Source organism: Pseudophryne corroboree, chromosome 4, assembly GCF_028390025.1.
Source record: "Pseudophryne corroboree isolate aPseCor3 chromosome 4, aPseCor3.hap2, whole genome shotgun sequence".
Classification (NCBI taxonomy): Eukaryota; Metazoa; Chordata; class Amphibia; order Anura; family Myobatrachidae; genus Pseudophryne; species Pseudophryne corroboree.
The window spans coordinates 380,356,870-380,371,767 of NC_086447.1; the positions used below are offsets into that span (position 1 = coordinate 380,356,870).

General features: G+C 40.2%; 1 protein-coding gene across 2 annotated transcripts in view; it reads left to right on the forward strand.

The window, feature by feature from the left end:
- The first annotated feature begins 2,088 nt into the window (after positions 1 to 2,088).
- Positions 2,089 to 14,898, forward strand: part of MYOM2 (myomesin 2) — a 226,877-nt gene continuing 214,067 nt past the window's right edge. For both annotated transcript variants that reach the window (XM_063916675.1, XM_063916676.1), the window contains exon 1: positions 2,089 to 2,196. The gene's annotated coding sequence lies outside the window, so the exon portion shown is untranslated. The remainder of the gene's footprint in view (positions 2,197 to 14,898) is intronic.

Consider the following 14,898-nt stretch of genomic DNA (forward strand, 5'->3'; position numbering starts at 1 on the left):
CATGAACAGATGCTGAAAGTGCTTCCACATTCAGCTGCACTGATGTACACTAAGGAAGGAGTTTGCAGTGGCATTTGCATAAAAAATTACTGCCGGCCGATTACCAGTAGACGCTGCCCTGTGCTCCTCTGTGTCCCCCTCTGAATCAGGCCCAACTTGCTCTGCAGCTGATCAAACCTGACAAAGATTGGTTGGTGTGAGATAACGAGGCAACCATTTGCTGAATTTCAGATAAGATTGTACTTACTGCAAAAAAAAGAAGTGTCATGTGTTTGATAAAGCTACACTTCTACTATCAAGTAAAATCAAATCTGGTCATATTTAAAATATCTATAATTGACATCTATGGAGACTTAAATCACTGTTTTCGTAATGGATTTAAATTAATGTCACTTTTTGCTCCTGTACTGTAGAACAGACAGTGCAACTGATATGAATTACAGCATGGGAGACGGTCCATCTATGTAAGGCCTATTTCAGGCACTGATCAAATCATCACGCCACTGGTCTTTAGGACAAACATTGATGTGTGTTTCTTGTAACTCCATCCTGACGATATAAATCTTGCATCACTAGATTTTTTCTCTCTTTGCTGCATTGTATTAAATTTACAAACTTTGATTTACTTTTGATGTGTAAAGATGTATTTTTTTAAGTATTTACTAAAATATAAATGTAAATTTTCATATATATGTTTTTTTATACACAATACTTAGAACTCTCAATTGTAATCTTTGTACTACATTCAGAAGCATTAACAGTGAATGAAGAGAGTTTCCCCTTAAAATAAACGAGTATAGCCCTAGAATATAGAAACAACCATGAAAAAAGCAAGGTGCTTGTATGGTTTCCAAATGTGTCAATTCACTCTGCGGGGATTAAAGGTGTGTAAACACGGAGCGATACGGCTTAACAATTTTGACTATATAGAAAGTTAGTGAATATCGCTCCATGTGTACACAGCGAGCGACAGCGATGCGCGTCCCCGCCATGTCGCTATCGCTAGGAAAAATAGACTGTGCAGGCAAGGCAATTTTGACTACGTCACTGCAAAATTATGACACAGTCAAAATCACCCATAGCCAAATCGCCCATGGACAAAATCGCTTGCACGAAATCTCTGGTACAGATGGTCAAAATCGCCTACTGCCAGTTTAAGGTAGATCACGCAGTCAAAATCGCTCAAAATCACAATCGCTCCATGTGTATGCACCTTAACTGCTCACAGAACATAAATATGTATATATATATATATATATACTGTATATATCCAAATAAAACTTACATTGATGCGAAGCATCATGTTATCATGTTTAAATAATTTCTGTGTGCCTTAATGTTTAATTAAATAAAGTAACACTCAGTTCGATGTATACATGTTCAGCACCGGATTAAGGTCTATGGGGTCCCTGGGCAGCAGAAATGTGGAGGCCACTATCAGGTGCAAATTTAAGGGTCACACTGCCCCTTGGCATGACATTATCAGTCGCCCCCATCATGTCACTGCCCCCTTTATGTTGGGGCCTCCTGACTGCCTAAGCAGCACCAACCTCACCCCTTTCCACCACAATTTATTGACCATTGCCCACTTCTCCCTCACAGTTAGGGCTGTCATGTAAGTGAGCCCGCTGAGTGCCCCCCCACCCAACCCCCAGCAAGTGTCATCCCTAAGCACGCTCCTTGTGTACTTAGTGGGAAATATAAATATAATGATCAAATGTAATAAACATCCTATATATATATATATATATATATATACACACACACACACACACACACACACACACACACACACACGCATATACCATATCAAACAAAAGACACATTTTATACAACTTATTGCGAGGTCAACATTACAGGATTTGATGAAAGCAATATCAAAATAGAATGAAGTGTTAATGTGCCATGGATCCCACGTGTGATTCTAATGTATGAATGGATGAAGAAGCCTGGAAACGTAAAATATGTAGTGTTCAGAGTTAGGATATACTTGATCAGGGTGACCTAAAACTGTGGTTAGTCCAAGTCCATGTCAGCTATATATAGCATCCTGCCTTGCCATACATGGGGTGGAAGTGCAGCAGCATTCCTCTACTGATAGATATTATTTTTGTTTTCATCACTCTGAGTTTGGTTAGTAGGTTAACACAGATCCTGTCCTACTCTGCTGGGAAGGTTTTACTTCTCTTATCACTGGTAAGTTGTTATTTATGTATTATATGGAACACATGAGCCAGCTTGTGACACTCTGCTACAAATCATTTGAAATAATTCAACAGGTCAACATCTAATTGCAAATGTGATATTGAGCAAAATGTACACATTAATATTCTGTGCTGAGAATAAGTATAATCCCTTATTGTATGTAAAATATTCACTATTATATGCTACTATACAGTATGTGCTACACAATTTCTAGCAATAATGATTTCATTTAATAGTTAATGATATAGTTAATAGGCATCTATATTGCTAATATTTACATTTTTGAACCAGTAAAAACAGATGCACAATGAAAGTATAAGAAACCGGTGTAAGACGCATGACAGCCAAGAGAGCTTGTTTAGTGTAAGTCATTGATTCATCTAATGGGCACTCTTAGCTCTCTAAGATTTTTACTATTAAAACAAATCCTTGTACTTCACTAGCTTGAATTCAAGCCAAATAGCAAATAAAGCAGCACATCCCAAGTGGTATTAGAAGCATTGCATTGCATTCTCTTGCCCCGTGGGTTTAGGGAAATGCCATGCATTTAAAGTATGTATTCTGACATTTCACACAACTACACAATAACTACAGTATTAAAGCCATTGTGATCTGTTGAATGCATGAAAGCTTAGTATTGACACAATGCTGTCCTTGTGGGATATACTGGGGATTGCCAAGGTGTTTTACTGGTTAGGAAAATTCAACCAGCTTAGTTCTATTTCTCATGTCTTCCTGTACTGACGGACACTGGCTTAACCTCGTATATGACAATAGGCTTTCAGTTATAGTTCTTATGATGTGATGATTCGTAGTATAGGGTTGAGTATGAGCAACATAAATATTGGCAGCTATTTTGTACATACAGTAGTATAAATAACTAATATTCTCACCACACAATACAATCTGCAGTTAAGAAACATGCCACAGAGATTCTAAGGGAACTAAGGGAATACAGTACATCCATGATACATGTGACTGTTTTTGGTTTTTTTATCTGTAGGTCGTAGATGGCTTATTTTGGCTTTTGTGCAGTTACAAAAGGATAATGAATGTATTGTTTATATAATTGTCTTATTTAATAACATGGGGCTAACAAATGTTTTACAGCTCATAGTCACCAACTGCATATTTAGGCATAAATCGCATTTGTTGTTATGCTTTTTTGAATAATTGTGGAACAACTGAGATTAAATGAATGCACCTGTTTTGCTCATTACAAAATAATTAGAGCTGGATGAAGAACATAGAAGAACAAAATATGTTGTCAATCTAATTAGAAATCATGAAAGTAGTTATGATGGATTAATTACTTGTGAGACTGAATTTAGTTATGGAGGGAGTCTGAGAGTGTAACGTAATCTTGATGTTGATTTCGAAACCAGCTGATATCATTGACATATGGAAATGGTACGGTGACATTTTAGGGTGGAGACTAGTGATGAGAGAGTTGAGCAGACACAATAGCATATATATTTTACTAGTTTCTGCCACGCTCCTAGAAACAATGCTATGTGCCATAAATGAATGAGAATACAATTCAGTTTGCTTTTTTTTTTTGAAAGTAAGATGTTAACAAATAAATCTTAGAGATTAGATCTATTACCTGGCAAGGGTACAGCCCTTGGCAATGCTCATATTGTGTTGTATCTAATAATTTATAGAAAGCTATCACAATTTTTTGTTCCAGTATGTCAGTAAACAGAGTTCCATTTCTACATTTTATGGACATGCCAAATAATTTTATTATGCTCCAACTTGTATGGGGGCAATAGTAACAAAAATGTCTTCATGCAATGTATATAGGGCCTTATTCAGGTTGCATCACCGCAATTTCTGAGATAAGGTTTCAGCACGCACACGCAGGTCCCGTCCTGCACATGCATGCGCAGTTAATGTGGTCGGCTCGCATTAACTGTGAACACCTCTGTCTGATTGACAGGCAGAGGCATTTCGCTGGGCCAGGGGCATCACGATCCATTGTGGGGGCGGTGCAGGGAAAATGGGGGCATGCCGGTGGCGGTTTCGGGGTGGCTGCATGTCATCACACGCAGCAGCTCCAATAAAAAAAATGGTGGCGGGACTCCTGCCGTCGCAGACAGACTGCGCCGACAGGAGGCTTCCCTGGTTTCTGCAACCACGTAATAATAGCAGTGTGATTGCAATTATAGCATGGTTGCAGTTGGTGGGCTGCAGGTAGCATGCTGGGTGGCCTTGCCCTGCGATGGGCGGCCCATAGCATGCGAAACAACGGATTGGAAATTCAGCTTTTTAGCAGAATCTGCAATCCATACTGAATAGGGTCCATAGTACAAGGTTCATTTACACTTGATAGATGTTTAGGGGTATATTTACTAAAAGTGCTGATTTACGAAAGTGGAGATCAGATTCTGCTGTACTTATCATTTATCTAGCATCCTCTAGAAGATAATAGCTAGAATCTGATTGGTTGCTATGGACAACATCTTCACTTTTGTAAAACCACACTTTAGTAAATATACCCCTTAGTATGTTTCAATAATATTCAGAATGTTTAAAAAATATTGTTAACTAATTACACTGTAATGAGCAACAAAAAAGCAGAACACAAGCAGAACACAAATATGTTGATGATAAAACACTGAGAAATAAATTATATATATATATATATATATATATATATGATTTAAATATATAAGAAATAAGAACAGACCATTTACTTTCACTTAAATGTATTAATTGTATACATATGTCTGTTCAAGAACTAATATTCAATAAAAATATACTAGTCTTGAATGCTATCATATTTGGTGTAAGGGATTTATTATTGTCTATTTAAGCAGCACACAATTTAAGGCTCTGATTCCCTTTGGAATAAAGGGGGTATTTCCGACCCGTTCGCATGCAGCGGTTCTTCGCTGCGGTGCCAACGGGTCTTGACTGCGGCTGCGCGGCGCCTGCAATGCGCACGCGTGTCATTGCCCAGTGATGGCAGTCACCAGGCACCGACGCCGGGACCGAAGAAAGTGATCGCAGGCCCAATCGCAAGAAGATTGACAGCGGGTAGGAGGATCGGGGCATCTACTCACTGTTTCCCGGGCGTGGTAAGGCGAACGCAAGCGTGTCCAGGCGTTTGGTGGTGGATGTCTGATGTCACAGCCGGGACTTTCATCGCTGGATCCGTTGCACTGGGTATGTAGCTGCAGGGCTGGTCTTGTTTTGCAGGAAACTTTTTTTTAGTATAGCAGGGCTGCACAAGCGATCGCAGCCCTGCTATGCTAAAATACACTCCCTCATAGGCGGCGCCAAGATGATCGCACGAGCAGCAAAAAGTTTCTACGTGCGATCAACTTGGAATGACCCCCATGATGGGAATCGGAGCTTGTACTTGCAGTATGGGGTGAGGGTGGGGGGGCTCTCAATGGCGGAACATTCTTTTTTCCACAGTGCATTTAATTGCAGTGCACACAATTAAAACACGACAGTGGGTATGTTGCCGAGTTTTAGGTAACATACACACTGCTTTTAACTGTCTGCAAGTAGATGTACTTTTAACAAGCTAAGATACATAGTTGTGAAAATGTGCTTATGTTTATAGTACACAGTGCTGCAGTGTTTTTCTCAGAATGGTGAATTGTGGACAGTACATCTACATAGAAAGTTTTGGTTTGCACCCATAGAGGTTACAGCAATGTAACAATACAGTATATGTCAAGCCAGGCATTGCTGCAATGCCCAGTGCATACTTAACGATTTTTGTCTACTTCTGCTTGGATGGTGCCAGCTGGGCTGCTTTGGGGCGTGAGACTGAGATCTTGTTATCGTCGCCCCATACCACTTTGTAATGCCGTGATTACCAGCATAGTAAATTGTAGGTGGAGCAATAATGAGACAATTCAGAACTAATCGCAACATAAGCTGCCATGACCGCTCACTCCACTTGAGAAGTGGGTGTTACCAGATGGCCATAGGCAGCCTCTGGGAAACTTGCCTAGTCTTCTGGAAATCCAGGGGAGTCCCCTAGATTTGGGAATCTACTGAACGTCACGGAAGATTAAGCAAGTAGGGTTCCACAGTTGCCAGCAATTGAAATCCCCGCAAGAGCATGATGTTGAAAACTTGTATTCATGTGACTGGGAGTATTTTTGTTAAGAAGCATTTTCATAAGTGATTCCACAAGTATTTGGCATAGACACTTAAACTTTGTAAATATATCTAAACGTCTATTAAATACATTATTCATAAATGCAATGAGGTTTATAGATGTTTAATATGCAATAAAAAATGTATTTCAAATGTGTCTGTGTGTATAGAGTATTAAGCACAAATTGTAGCTACCACTCTATTTTAGGTTTTGGAATGTCATGCATACTGTAATAATACTGATGTAACACTTGTGCTTGTATATTGCTTTTATGCAATGATGAAGCTGAATCTCTATACTATATAGTGCTATAGCGCCTCCCCTGTAAACTTACCAGTGCATGTTTCAGTCATTCCATGGACAGGGATTTGCAGAAAATGGCTTTGTAGATGGAAGTCTTAGCCCTGCTGAATGTTTAGGACAGCTGCAAAGGCTGCTTGGATATTACCATGTCTAAAACATGATATTGTTGTAGAGACTTAGCAGCAGAAAATAATTTTGTCTGTGTGTAAATTTACCAAGAGGAGATGCTCTGTGATTTCATCAAATTTCAGAAATGTAATGGCCAATATCATATTTATGACATTTCTATGTGCCTTTACCTTTTGTTGCAAATCATTTTTATTTTTGCATTGTTCTTGTTCCATTTCAATATATTGGTGTGCATCAATCGCAATTAAAAAAAAGTTAATTCTTTTCAATGGGAGCACATTGTAAATGTGTAAATGCTCTTAAGGCACATTTCCATATGCATTTCTACATGCCCTTGCCCTTGGCTTATCCAAGATGACAAGTTCCTGTTCTGTCGCAGACACATGATATTCAGATTTAGGACATTTGTAAACATGTATTAATGCATACAAAGTGCATACATTATTAAACACATAAACATAACTTGGTTAACATGTGTGTTTACGTAGTTACCTTCTATTAGGCTTACATTCTATTAGGCTTCTATTTCAGGAGGAGTTGGGGGATGGGGTCTTAATATTTAGGACATTAATTTAAAACAGCTAATTAAATTAATTTCTACCTTCGTAGAAGAAATTATTTAATATGACAATACCTGTCGTATGGAAATTGCTGTGGTTGTGTAAAGTTATAGGCTATGCACAGGCAATGTTGGCCTGGGGCATGAAGGGCCCACCGGGGAATGACCTTTTAGGGGCCCATGTTTAGGGGTGTGGCCAGTGTCTAGAGGGATTGTGGCCAGCCGCTACATTGGTTTGCCTAACCATTAGAGAGTGCATGGGCTAGGCCACTTGATAAATATACAAATACTGCTAGTGCGTGCATTATAATGTAGCAGAGTAATACTGGAAATGCACTGTAGAGACTACATTATAGTCCTCGGCAGTATAAGGTAACATGTATAAAGTATAATTCAAGTGCACAGTCTGGAAGATGATCCCTAGAAAAGGAGGAGGCCCCACCCCCTCAGGCAGACCAACCTTGTGCACAGGTGGTTATCACCTGTTAGCCACTGAATTGCAACCTGTAGTATCCTATAATTGCCTTTAAGTCCAAAAGTTTTGTATACAAATTACATTTATTTCCCATGATCAAAAACATTTAAATTATTATGAGTTCCAATAAGCTTCCAAAAGTGTTGATCTATGATACAGTTACCAAATTATATTTAAGGTACCTATGATTTCAATATTAACAATCCCTTTCTTTTATAATATTAGATTTCTTTTTGTGAATTATAGATCTCCTTCAGAAAATTCTTTAAACAATTGTAAAAATAATATACTGTAGTGATCATGAAGTTAAGCATGGCCAATGGTTCTTTCGATGATTACTAAATATGTTCCATTCTGTAAACAATGTCTCTGTAAATAATGTCTTAACCGAATACATTCTTTTGTGAAGTTCCATAATTTTATATATTTGCTTTGTGGAGTTTCATAATTTTATATAATATCTTATTAAGGCTATGTTCTCTAAAAGTTCATTCTTGTAATTTTATGTTTCTTTATTCCTGTAACCCTTATGCAGTATCTCAGGAGCATTGTTGTCCTGGGCACTACACTTTCCAGCAATATTAGGGTCAGGTCATGGTCACATCAATTAGAGGAGTAAATGTAAAGATAATAGCCTATTCACACTTGTATAAAGTGATTATTTTTGTCTGTACAATTCAGTTTATAATAGCTAAATCTGAATAGAATTGTTTGGTTGAGGTCCGGCCCCAAAAGTATCAGGCAGGCACTTTGGCTCACTCTATTGGGAAATTTTGGGGCAAATGCAGACCAAAGCAGACAGGTCAAGGTCAAGTATGACAATTTAAAGGAAGTTCAACAAACCCGCCTGCACCATGATTTTGAAGTGGAAGTCACACCAGCCTTCAGTTTGAGCCAGACAGAAGTTCCCTAACAGACAGTCCATGTTTAGATTCTTCTAGTAAGAGTCCAAGAGGTAAATTTACTAAATGTCGGATATGTGGTTTAGGTCGATTTTCCTGACGGTTTTAAGAACCATCCAAAATTGACCGCTTATTAAAGGCAAAAGTGATGCAAAACCAAACATAAACCCGACTTTAGAACAATTTAGAACATATGACCAACAATCATTTTTTTTTACATAGAAAAGAATAGGATCGGCAGATTTAATAAAGGTCTATTTTAATACTGACCGAAAACTGATAAGAAAACTATGGAAAACCTGACCAAACAATAGACCTGCCTGAGGTAGGCGAGTTTGGGAGAAGTACTGCACAGATCTGTATATCTTTGCAGACTTTGTTAGGTAAAAATTAAATGAAACCGTTAAAAAATGCAATCCTACCGCCTGTCCCATTACGCAAAACATTCCCAGAGCTCTCAGTCTGGGCTGTTACAGATGAATAGAGGGAAAAAATACCACGGTGTTGCGCCAATTTTTCTTTAACCAGTGCTGTGCTGAAGCAGCCACAGGGACAATGCTATATCAGGGTGACACAGAGCAGTGTGTACCCCTGCCATAACATTGACCAGTCCTAAACTGGTCAGACCAGGCCTGGAATTCCTACGGAAGTCCATCCCCCCAAAAAAAAAAAAACAGGGGCTCCTTGTTCTGAGAAACCTTCAAAGCCCTGCACAAATCCCGGAGCTATTCTATGGACCCCTGGTGGTGGTGGGTGCAGGGTTAATGCTTAAAGCATAGATACTGTAATATTGTTTTAAAGATAGACTGTAAAAGCCAGCTGGCCCCGTAATGTCTGGGCATGCTGGCAGTTGTTGTTCCACAAGTGTGTTTCTGTAATTTATTTCACTTCTCTCTACTTGACTTTGATGTCAGTTGGTTTTTGAAGTTGTAAATGCTGTCGGTTTTTAATTTTTCTGTTCAAAACCGATGGCATTTAGAGCTGGAAATACCAACTGACATCAATGCACACCTCCCAACATGACCCTCTCCAGGAAGGACACAATGCTCTGCTTCCGGACTTTTCTCTTAATTTATGATTGGCTGCACCTGTTTTGAGCATGTTAATGGATAAGAAAGGTGTTTCAGCACAGGTGATGGCAATCATAACTTAAGAGGGATGTCCAGGAGTATTCTGTCCCTCTTGGAGAGTGTCATGTTGGGAGGTATGATCAATGTCAGATTTCAATTGTAGCTGAAACTTGACGGATGATAGTCAGTTTTCATATTACAACACTAAGGTGATCACGGGCGCTAACCGCCGGTTTTGGTTTAGATTGAGGGTTAGTAAATTCACTCCCAAGAAGCACTCCTACAAGACATAGGGAAGACAGCAACAACCTTCTTCAAATGACTTCACTTTGCTAGGGTGCCCATATACAGTAACATTAGTTAAAAATGTCATAACATTCCACTGTCAGATTCTCGCGGGGTTTGGATTCCGTATAAAGAGCCGCGCATCGCCGCCATTTTCACTCTGGCATTGGAGAGTGTAGAGAGAGGATGTGTCTCCATCCTCAGTGTCCAGCATCAGTTCTGTGTTAGTGTCTTGTGCTGAGTCAGTCCAGTCACAGTGGTGGTGTCCTCTACTGCCATATGTCCAGTGTAGCTGTATAAGTCCAGTCCAGTGGTGCTGAGTTGTGCTGCATCAGTCCAGTGGTGGTGTCTTGTGCTGCATCAGTCCAGTCACAGTGGTGGTATCCTCTGCTGCCATATGTCCAGTGCTGCTGTAAAAGTCCAGTCCATTGCAGTGGTGCTGTGTTGTCCTGCATCAGTACAGTGGTAGTGTCTTGTGCTGCATCAGTCCAGTCACAGTGGTGGTGTCCTCTGCTGCCGTATGTCCAGTGCTATTGTATAAGTCCAGTCCATTGCAGTGGTGCTGCATCAGTCCAGTGGTGGTGTCCCTGTGCTGCTGTATATGTCCAGTGGTACTGCCGTATAAGTCCAGTGGTACTTCTGTATAATTCCAGTGATACTGCTGTGTAATTCCAGTGGTACTGGCATATAAATCCAGTGATACTGCCGTATAAATCCAGTCCAGTGGTACTGCCGTATAATTCCAGTGGTACTGCCGTATAATTCCAGTGATACTGCTGTATAATTCCAGTGGTACGGGCGTATAATTCCAGTGATACTGCCGTATAAATCCAGTGGTACTGCCGTATAAATCCAGTCCAGTGGTGCTCCAATATAAGTTCAGTGGTGCTGTCCTATGCTGTATATTATTTAATCCAAATAAAGGGGTTATTAATATTTAATCCAAATAATTTTCACAGGGTTTGCCCTGTGTGGTGTAGGGGTATGCTCGCCTGTTCTGCATATTATAATAGCTCCAAATAAAAGGGTTATTATTATCCAAATTAATTTTACAGGCTTTGCTGTGTGTGTGTGGTTTAGGGGTATGCTCTCCTGTGCAATATTGTGCGTGTATTACATCTGGGCAAATTCCAGCAGGTCCCAAGTTGTTTGTGCCGCACACTTGTGTCGCTTAGCTTAGTCATACAGCTACCTCATTGCACCTCTTTTTCGTCTTTCCATGATGTGCTGTTTGGGGGCCTAGTTTTTTTAAGTGCCATCCTGTCTGCCATTGCAGTGCCACTCCTAGATGGGCCAGGTGTTTGTGCCGCACACTTGTGTCGCTTAGCTTAGCCATCCAGCTACCTCATTGCACCTCTTTTTCTCCTTTGCATCATGTGCTGTTTGGGGCCTATTTTTTAAATCTGCCATCCTGTCTGCCACTTCAGTGCCACTCTTTAGCTTAGTCATCCAGCCACCTCAATGCAACCTTTTGGCCTAAAAACAATATTGTAAGGTGTTCAGAATGCACTGGAAATTAGTGGAAATGAATGTTATTGAGGTTAATAATACCGTAGGATCAAAATTAACCCCAAATTCTGTGATAGTTGCTGTTTTTATGTTTTTTTTCAAAAATCATCCAGATCCAAAACCAAAACCAAAACAGGAAAGGGTGGTTTTGGCAGAACCAATCCAGATCCAAAACACAAGCATGGAACCAGAACCAAAACACGAAAAAAGTGCCCGCCGCACATTTCTTTTGTTTAGGTGAAATAGTACAATTTCCTTACATTTTTTTATAATGGGTGCCCACACCGCACACATTACCTTGTGCCACATGACGCAAAAATGCTAGGTGATTGTGGACACATTTATATATTGCACTTGATACAATATTAATTACTTGACCGGCATGGTTGCATGTGATACGACCAAAGAGGAGTCTATTACCTGGTTTGGTCGCATCACATGCGACCAGCTGTCCCTCGTGGTATGCAGCCCCTGACTGTCCGCAGCCACTTCAGTGTACCAGACCTGGCAGTGACATTTATTTTTTTGCTACTAAGGGGCTGTGGGGGCTACTACTATTGAATTTGAGACTGGTGAGGGTTCTATTGCCAATGGGGTGCTGGTGGTGGGGGGGGGGGGGAGATAATTTTTTTTATAGTGGGAGCCCATGGACGCAGAGGAGACGGGGGGGGGGTTACATTTATTTAAATAAATATTTTAATATTTTATTAAAGATACTTTCTAAACTTTAAGTAATAAAATGAAAAGGCAAATTCTGAGTGTTTTTCTGGGGGAAAAATTGTCAGAAAGGTAAGCCTGCCTACAATATAACCAGTTAAATCACAACAGTCCAGGGTTTATAATTGTTGGTGATCATAACAGAAGCCTGAGTTTTTTTAGAAGTGGAGATGTTGCCCATAGCAACTAATCAGATTCCACTTAACAGTTATCTAGCTGCTTCTAGAAGATAATAGCTAGAATCTGATTGGTTTCTATCTACACTTCTAAAAAACAACAACACACCTTAGTAAATATACTGTACCCCTAGAAGTTCTAATCAATCACTCACCAGTCTAAGGAGGAGCAGCTGCTACTTTACTTCACTTGGGAGCAGTAGATCTCATTAATACACTGTCACCCAGGTGCTGATTAACATACATAGCATGCTACAATGGAGATCACTAGTTAGAAGATAATGCTTTGAAAAGATCAAAAGCAGAGTTATTTTAAAGTGGCCAATTATAGTATATTTAAGCACTTTCATTTAATAGATGATTACTCTATGGTTAACAAAGCTGGTCACTATGCATAATAACCCCCCTGCTGTATAGTGACTATATACTGCTGTATAGTGCCATCCAGTTGCTATGTTTCCACTGTGGTGTAGAATTCCACAGTACAATTCAGAAACCACACAGTGCCAGAATAGATCACGCGCAGGAAATATTTATTGAAGAGAATAAAAACAGCTTATACACTTTGAGCCTTGTAGAGACTTAGCACAATTCACGGCTGTCCCACTGATCAGATAGCTGGTCAGCAGACTCTTGGTATTTCTGTCACACTATCAGGGGTAAAACCTCCCCCTTCCTCAGACATTGGAACACCAACTGCAATTCCAGGCATAGATTGATAACAACACAGGAGCACTAGATAATAATGTAAGCCTGTTAGAATGTAAAGGGGTTGTCCCCTTACACATTACATTAATGTACTGGCTACTACTGTCCTTCAACAATTGTACTAAATGGATGGCTTCATCTTTCTTACTTCATGCTGTGATTTTCAACCATCTATTTACATATTGTATTATTAATCAGAGTGTTGCTTATATTGGTTGCCTTGGGTTTGCTATTCTGTTTACTGTGCTGCAGCTCATGTATAAACATGGGCAATATTTAAGAAGAAAAGTTATTGAGAAGATGTATCAAATATTGCAAATATATTGCGATCATACTTCCCTCTATTCTCCTGCACACTGGAATTTCATATCGCCGGTATACATGATTCCCTACTTGCTGGGACAACTGTGCCGACACCCAGTGGTGCCGAAAGGGGGGCAGATACAAATTACTCAGACTGCTGGAGGGGCCTGGAGGGGGTCCGGGTATGATAACCCCTCCAGTGTACTTGTGTTGTTGGCGTTGGTGACGCCATCTTCCTGGTGATCTCTTCGGGAAGATGGCTCCACACATAGAATGCAAAGACTCTGGCACTGTACCAGAGTCTTTGCTCTCTAGTAGCGAGTGTCATCTTCGTAAATATCACTGGGAAGATTGCACTGGCCAGAAAGGATAAAGTAAGGCAGTAAGCGGGTGCCACCCCCCCTTAAATGGCATCATCACACCCCCTTTTTTAAGCCACACACCCACGTACTGGGGTGTGTGTGACAGAAAGCCCCTGTCTATTCATTCAGACTGTGACACATGCTGGAGGTAATTAATGTCTTACTGATGCAAATAGTGGCAATAAGAAATTATAATTATCGGGTCAAAAACCTGATAATGTATCCCTTTTACATTCTTGCTCTGGTAGCAGCTAAAATCATATTATACAATGCAGGCTGAATGCAGGACTGTCTAGCTCTGTCCTGTTTTTTGTCTGGTAACTGGACAAAAAACTGCAAAGACTTGTTCTTGTAAATAAGCTTTAGGCCTCATATTTCCAAATAAAGCTCCACTGCATTTACCCTAAGTATCATCTATATTTAATAACAGTAGTTATTCTTGTAGCTTCTACATACTGTATAGTGCTTTACAAAAATACAGGACGATTCAAAGTCGCAGTACACCTTTTTGTTTCAAAAACTGCAGGAAATGGGAAAACTGAATACTCCAGTAAGGTATGGGTGAGGTGGGCTATCTTTTAGGGTATGTACCGAACATGGGCACCATCTTGAAATTGGCCATCTTGAATCTAAGTCAGTTTTCCCATTTCCTGCACAGTTTTTGAAAGAAAAGGGTGTACTGCGACTTTGACAAGGGTCTACTGCGACTTTGACAAGGGCGTACTGCGACTTTTGAATCACCCTGTATTTAATCTTTAACTGCCCTGGAGCTTCTAAACAAACACATCACCGGGATAGTGATCAATGTCGGGATCCCGGCACTGGCATTTCAACTGCCGGGATCCAGACCACCAGAATCCTGACTGGATCCCTGGGGAATATTTGCCTTGAAGAATTGTATGAATGTAGTTAAATTTTCCAGTGAGTGGCGATGGTCTGCTTTCTTTAGGGCTGTGACTTGGCCACTCAAGGACATTTCACATTCCCATCCTTAAGCCACTGCATTGTTTTCTTAGAGTTGTCATGCCGGAAGTTGAATCACCTGCCCATCTTCAACTGTCTAGCACAGGGC